At 40.5% G+C, this 6,518-nt stretch overlaps 1 long non-coding RNA gene across 1 annotated transcript; it reads left to right on the top strand.

Annotated features, from left to right (window-relative positions):
* The first annotated feature begins 778 nt into the window (after nt 1-778).
* LOC144060222 (uncharacterized) lies at nt 779-5,345 on the top strand. Its single transcript, XR_013295874.1, has 2 exons — nt 779-1,307; nt 2,176-5,345. It is a non-coding gene; the product is annotated as an uncharacterized LOC144060222 (long non-coding RNA).
* Nucleotides 5,346-6,518: the final 1,173 nt, after the last annotated feature.

The raw sequence follows: 6,518 nt of genomic DNA, 5'->3' as shown, positions 1-6,518 counted from the left end.
TAGATAACAAAGATCCTTGAATAAGTGTTGCCGATTAAAGCTGCGGGAGGATCGACTGCTTCATTTTCTAGGGACAAAGGACTCAACTTATAGGAAGTCAGATTGACATAAAACGGATTTAGTACGCCGTTTTAAGATTAATCGATAGGTCTATGAATAATTGGATATTGACATTTTTAGACAAGATATAAGAGATATAAGATGTATTGACTCAACTCGTGTAAGTCGGGCTGACTAAAGCATATTTGATACGACGTTTTAGATCAAGCCAATAGGTCTATTGAATATTCGTGACTAAAATTCAAAGACAAAGAAACTGTTGAAGCTGGGGTAGCGCAGTTGACATCCGGATATTTATGTGTTGATATGTCGTACAAAACGACATGTCTTGTCTGTCCGTTGTGTGTGTATGCCGTCTGATCGGTGAAGAAACTCTAACGTTACGGTAAAATCTTAAAGGGACCGCGACGAGAACAGTTGATTAATTCTGTTATAAGTGAGACGTCACTTCATTTAAATATTAATACAACTGAACTATGATAATCTACAATATAATATAATACAAATCAATAAGCTATAAAATACCTGAGTTAATAATTAAGACGAAACATGGACACTCTATTTGAACTCAAAACACAGTGGTTTGACCCGAATGGGATTCCGTTGAGTTTAGATGGGATGACGCTGGATAAACAAATTGGAAACGCATGCGCTGTGGCTATAGGGATTTTACCTACAAAGGCTAAACGAGAAACAAAAAAAGAACTTTGCGACTGGAACAACTTATGACCTAAAAGTGGCAGATAGACTCACAGGGCCTCAGTCAGCTCAAAGAGCGGAGTTGGTAGCTGTGATAACTGCCTTGAAATTAGCAAAAGACAAGACTGTAAACATATACACTGATTCGGCTTATGTAATAGTAGTGATACACACGGCTATTAACGAATGGAAGAGAAATGACTACATGACTGCTTCAGGGATGCCTATTAAACACTATCAAGACATCCTTGAGTTAAAAGACGCCATACTACTACCTAAAGCCGTAGCAGTAATCAAATGTAAAGGACATTCGAAACGTGATGATTTTGTGTCAGTAGGAAATGATCATGCCGACAAAGCCGCAAAACGAGCCGCAGGCTACAGCTCAACACGACAACTGGTGGTGAGTGAAGGTGAATTGGAGGACGGACCAGAAATAACTTCAGAAACAATAAAACGGTGGCAGAAGAAGGCGAGTCCAGAAGAAAAGAGTGTGTGGCTGGAAAAAGGGGGTAAAAAAGATGAAGCAGGCATTTGGCGAAAAGAAGGTAAATATGTCCTATCCCAAAAACAATTAAAAAGTCTAATTTCCGAAGCCCATGGAATGTGCCATGTTGGTGTAGAAGAGGTAATGAGACGATTGGGCAACTGGTACCACCCTTATATGAGACAAGTGGTTAAACATGAACTGCGAAACTGCACTGTTTGTAATAAATTCAACAGTATGCCCACTTCGAAACCTTCTCCCGGCACTCACGATCCGGAAGTGACTGGTCCGGGACAAGTGATTTCTATGGACTTCACCGACATGATAAAGCCAGTGCAAGGGTACCGATACTTGTTGGTGATAGTGGATTCCTTTTCCGGCTGGCCGGAAGCATATCACTGTAAATCTGAAACAGCAAAGGAGGTGGTAAAACATTTGATTAATCATTACATACCATCACATGGGTTTCCCAGGAAAATCCGTTCTGACAACGGGACTCACTTTAAAAACATACATTTGCAGGAAGTAGAAAAAGCATTGGGGCTAAAACACGCATTTGGTTCTGTATACCATCCTCAATCGCAAGGACAGGTTGAACGAATGAACCGAAATATTAAAGAAAAATTGGCTAAAGCACTAGCCTCATCAAAATTGAACTGGCTCCAAGCACTTCCTGTTGCTCTGATGAATGTACGCATGTCAATGAATTCAGCTAAAGGCTGGACTCCATTTGAAGGTCACAAAAACAGACCTTTTCCGGCTCCTAATGTGCCGCTGGGAGAGTCACCCGTTGCAGGACCTCCAGTACTTAAAGAGATAGTATCTACGTTCTCTAAGTTAACAGATAAACAACTAGACGTTCCTTTAAAAATGAATAATTGTGAATATGTGTGGCTAAAAGTTATTAAAAGGAAATGGTGTTCCCCCAGATGGACCGGACCTCACAAGGTGACCGAGAGAACATCTCGTGCCGTGCGCTTGCATAACAAGGGAGACACCTGGTATCACCTCTCATCCACACGACCTGCTGGATCTGGACCAAAGCCTCCACCTTCAGGAGCCAGCCACCACCGGGAATCAACAGAGAAACCACTGCACCTGCCATCTGACGAATCAACAGAGAGACCAGCCAGCTGTTCCAGTGACCAGATGTGCCAGCCGAGAGGCCATTCAACTGCTTCCAGTGTCAGCTAACGAGCTGAGGAATTACTACATGAAGATTGAGTTTCGCTGAGGACGTCTTTCGAATGGAAACAGGAGGAATGTGTCCCTTTTTCCAGGGCATTCCACAAAGAATGAGTCACAACTTGGGAAGATAAAATCCCGGTGACCGATTTTTGCACCCCTGGCAGTTGGAGAGAGGCAGAAGGACCCTCTTCACAAAAAGGCTCTGTTCAACCTTCTGCTGATGCTGCTCAAGGAACCTGAGTGCACCATCCACACAAGAAAATAAAGAAAGTGACGACTGTTTAAAAAAAAAAAAAAAAAAAAATCACAAGATGGCTACTTCGAAGAGACAATGCGTCTTCAATTGCGTCTGCATCACGACACTCTTTCTTATACTGACTGTTATGCCAATTTTGTGTTTTTGGGATCCCCTAACCACATCTGTAAACGCAACCACAAAAATTCGGGCTAAGCGAGACATGAACTCTCCACACATTCCCTGGGTTATATCCAAAACGTATGATGACTCAGTCACGGTGACAGTTGCCCCAAACACAAACACCTCTGTCAAAATTCCCATTACGTCATTAAAGGGATTTAGAGGATGGGAAGAGACAAGGGGAGGAATATGGGTGAAATATTGGTGGTATTTGACAGGAAATGTTGCGCAACTAGATTGGGGTACTTTTATAACCACCCAAAGTGGACAATATTGGCCACCGGGAAAAGGTAAGGAGGCTGTTTTCTTTTCTAAAAGGACAACACTGCGTAAAATGGGAGGTCAACTAGAATTAACCTTTTCCATTCCCGACGGGAATATACGACCAGCTAATGTAACTCTGTACAACACCTCCTGTTTTGGATTACTGTTATGGGCATGGTCCCACGGCGTTGACCCACGTTTTCCTATTCTAATCTGTGTAAATAAGACTATGAGTAAGCTAGACCAACCAAAAATGACTAAATACTCAATGGAGAATGGGGTAAAAGCTGTAAGTGTACCGATTGATGGTGTAATTGAATGGTTTAGGGTTACTACAGGAGTGTCCAAAAGCAGCAACAATTGGCTATTGCTAGCACACGAGGCAGCACACGCCTCTGGTAAGGAGTGTGTAGTATGTGTGGGACCACGACCTTTATTGAGAGTAATCCCGGCTAAAATCGAGGAACAATGTATAATGGAAATTATGAATAAAACTGCCCCAAATGCCAAATGCTCTCAATGGGATAAGATATATCCACTAGTGAATTTGCAGACAACTAAACCAATATTTTCAAAGGAAATTGCAGATGGTAATTTTTCATGTATTAAAATGACAGGTACCGGAGAACAATTGGGAGAACTAGATCACATTTCACACTGCACTACAATAATAAATGTGGGTCAAAAATTCAAGCCTCAATCAAGGGCTGACATTTGGTGGTGGTGTGGGCATAATCAGATATTTGACAAGTTGCCTTGGGATGGCAAAGGATATTGTGCTCTCATCACCCTTCTTCTGCCAGTACAACTTTTTCCCACCTCGGTTGATAACCTTTTACAAATGATTGACACTTGGGAACCACAATCTTCTCCTCCTTTCCATAGAATTAAACGATCTTCTTGGCAACAGGAAAATGTCCCCACCTACATTGATGCAATTGGAGTGCCGAGAGGTGTGCCAAATGAATACAAATTGACTAATCAAATAACTTCAGGATTTGAATCCCTAATTTGTTGGTGGTGTACCATTAACAAAAATGTAGACAGAATTAATTATGTGCATTACAATGTACAAAGACTAGGAAATTGGACTCAATCTGGATTTGAAGCTGTACATGGCCAATTGGCTGCCACATCTTTGATGGCTTTTCAGAACCGAATTGCACTTGATATGCTATTGGCAGAAAAAGGGGGAGTTTGCTCAATGTTCGCAGATCAATGTTGTACCTTCATTCCTAATAATACCGCACCGGATGGTACTTTAACTATTGCAATTAAGGGACTCCGGACACTTAATAGAAAGATGAATGAACACTCGGGTATAGACACTTCGCTATGGGATAATTGGATGACTGTATTTGGCCGCTACAAAACCTTAATTTCCACAATTTTGATATCAATTGCTGTATTTACGGCTCTAATAACAATATGCGGATGTTGTTGTATACCCTGTATTCGTTCCCTTTGCGAGAAAATTATTTCTGCCGCAATTGAAAAACAGGACGTACGAAATAAGTCTTCTTACATGATGATGGAGGCTATTACTTCCTCAGCCCGGCCTGCTGCAACATCCGATGTAGATCCCGCTGGAATCTTTGTGTAAAATGTTTAAATATTTAGTTATTGGGCTTAGTGTTTACGTAAGCCCAAAAGGGGGACTGAAGGATATTATAACATTTTAATACCTATTTTCATATATCGATTATTGTTACTGATCATGAACATTTTAATTCTTCATTTTAAGTTTGTCAAAGTGTCTTGTGTCCTGAGCAGGGCACATGATGTTGACCTCGTATGTTCTGGGTTAAAGCTGGGACCATATTATTTAGTCTAGAAAAGTTCCTTCTCATCACTTTGTACGAAAACATATTTTCGCCCTTGATTTTGCTATACACTGATTGGTCCAGAATTTCTTGTTTTATTTTGTACACGTACATTGTGGTCTTGAACAGAACTTGCTTTGCTTTTCCATTAGTCACGGTCATTGGTGCTTTTGGGTCAAATGATAAAGTGAGATTTTGTTATGAAGAAGAATATGAAAAGTGCCTTGAAAATATACATATTTTGGCTAGAGACGAATGCAGCTGCGCTAAGAGTTCTGTTGTTTGACATGTCCTTCAACTGTATAACACATTTGCTCATTCATGAAGGGAGAGATATTCTGCTTGGAGACTGAATTGTAATAAAAGGCTGGCCCTTCGAAAGAAGGGTGTGCATTGTTGATCAAAACCTGTCGGAGTTTGATTCAATGGTGTAACAGGAGATCTCCTCTAAGAATTATCCTGCGCAGGAAACTCTGTTCATTTCTCATCTCACCAGTTGGTTTATTGGACACGCAAAAAGTTATGGATTAACTACATCCCTCAGTTGGTGATTTAAATATACCTTCTTCAATATCAACTGATACTGTCATGAGATTTAAGACCTTTCTGCCCATATGTGACACTTTCATATAAATGGGCATAATGTTGCTTTATGTACTTGAATCTCAAATCAATGTCAGTGCGAGAGAGGGAGAGAGAGAGGGAAAAACAATCTGCATTTACAAAAGGCGCAAAGAACAAGAAACAAATATTTGCCAAGTGTTTGAAATGCAGCAAATCTTCGTGCAGGTCAGGCCAGGCCAGATGCTCATGAATACAGTTCAGTTGTGGAGACGCAGGATGTTATGTGGGGTGAAGTTTTGAAAAGCTCAAGGTCACTTCCTGTTTATTCCAATGCGCCGACGAGCTCGCCCACCCATCTGCTCACATTGTGGCAAGCCAACATGACAGCCACAATTTATATATATATACTGTATATATATTTCATTTCCTTTTAAAGACTATTGTTGTTAACTTCTGCTGCTAATTTTAATATCATCTTATCATCAAATTATGGATGGAGTTTGTTTTATTTTTAAGACAGGGTCACCAAGCAAGGAGGCAAGTCACAGTCTCACAATACATAATTTAAGCCTTAAAAACTAAAAAAAGCAATTATTATTTAATTAGGCACAAAAATAATCTCTTTAGGGAAACGCTTGTTAATGTCAGTGCACCTCCACTTTTATGTGTGCTCTTCGGTAAATGAAAGTACACACACAAAAAAAAAGATTTTAAAAGGTTGTTGTCATGCAATTGAGGGCCTCTGTTACCACAGTGTAATTGTGGTATTGTAAAACATTCAACCCATGTAATAGTGGGCGTCCCCAGGCGTCTATAAGAGGATCTATATTAATTCATATTAACGCCATATTCTCATTCATGGTGGCGTTCACTCAAAAAGATGCAATGCTCAAATGAGTTGCCAGACTTATTATCTCATCTACTGAAGTCAATTCAATGTGCCCCTCAAATAGATAGCCTTTATTTTACCGTCAGATGTCGGGGGCGGGGGGGATGGGGCTGTTGCTAACCAAAA

This window comes from Vanacampus margaritifer, chromosome 11, assembly GCF_051991255.1.
Source record: "Vanacampus margaritifer isolate UIUO_Vmar chromosome 11, RoL_Vmar_1.0, whole genome shotgun sequence".
NCBI lineage: Eukaryota > Metazoa > Chordata > Actinopteri > Syngnathiformes > Syngnathidae > Vanacampus > Vanacampus margaritifer.
This window is presented reverse-complemented; position numbering and strand designations above follow the sequence as displayed.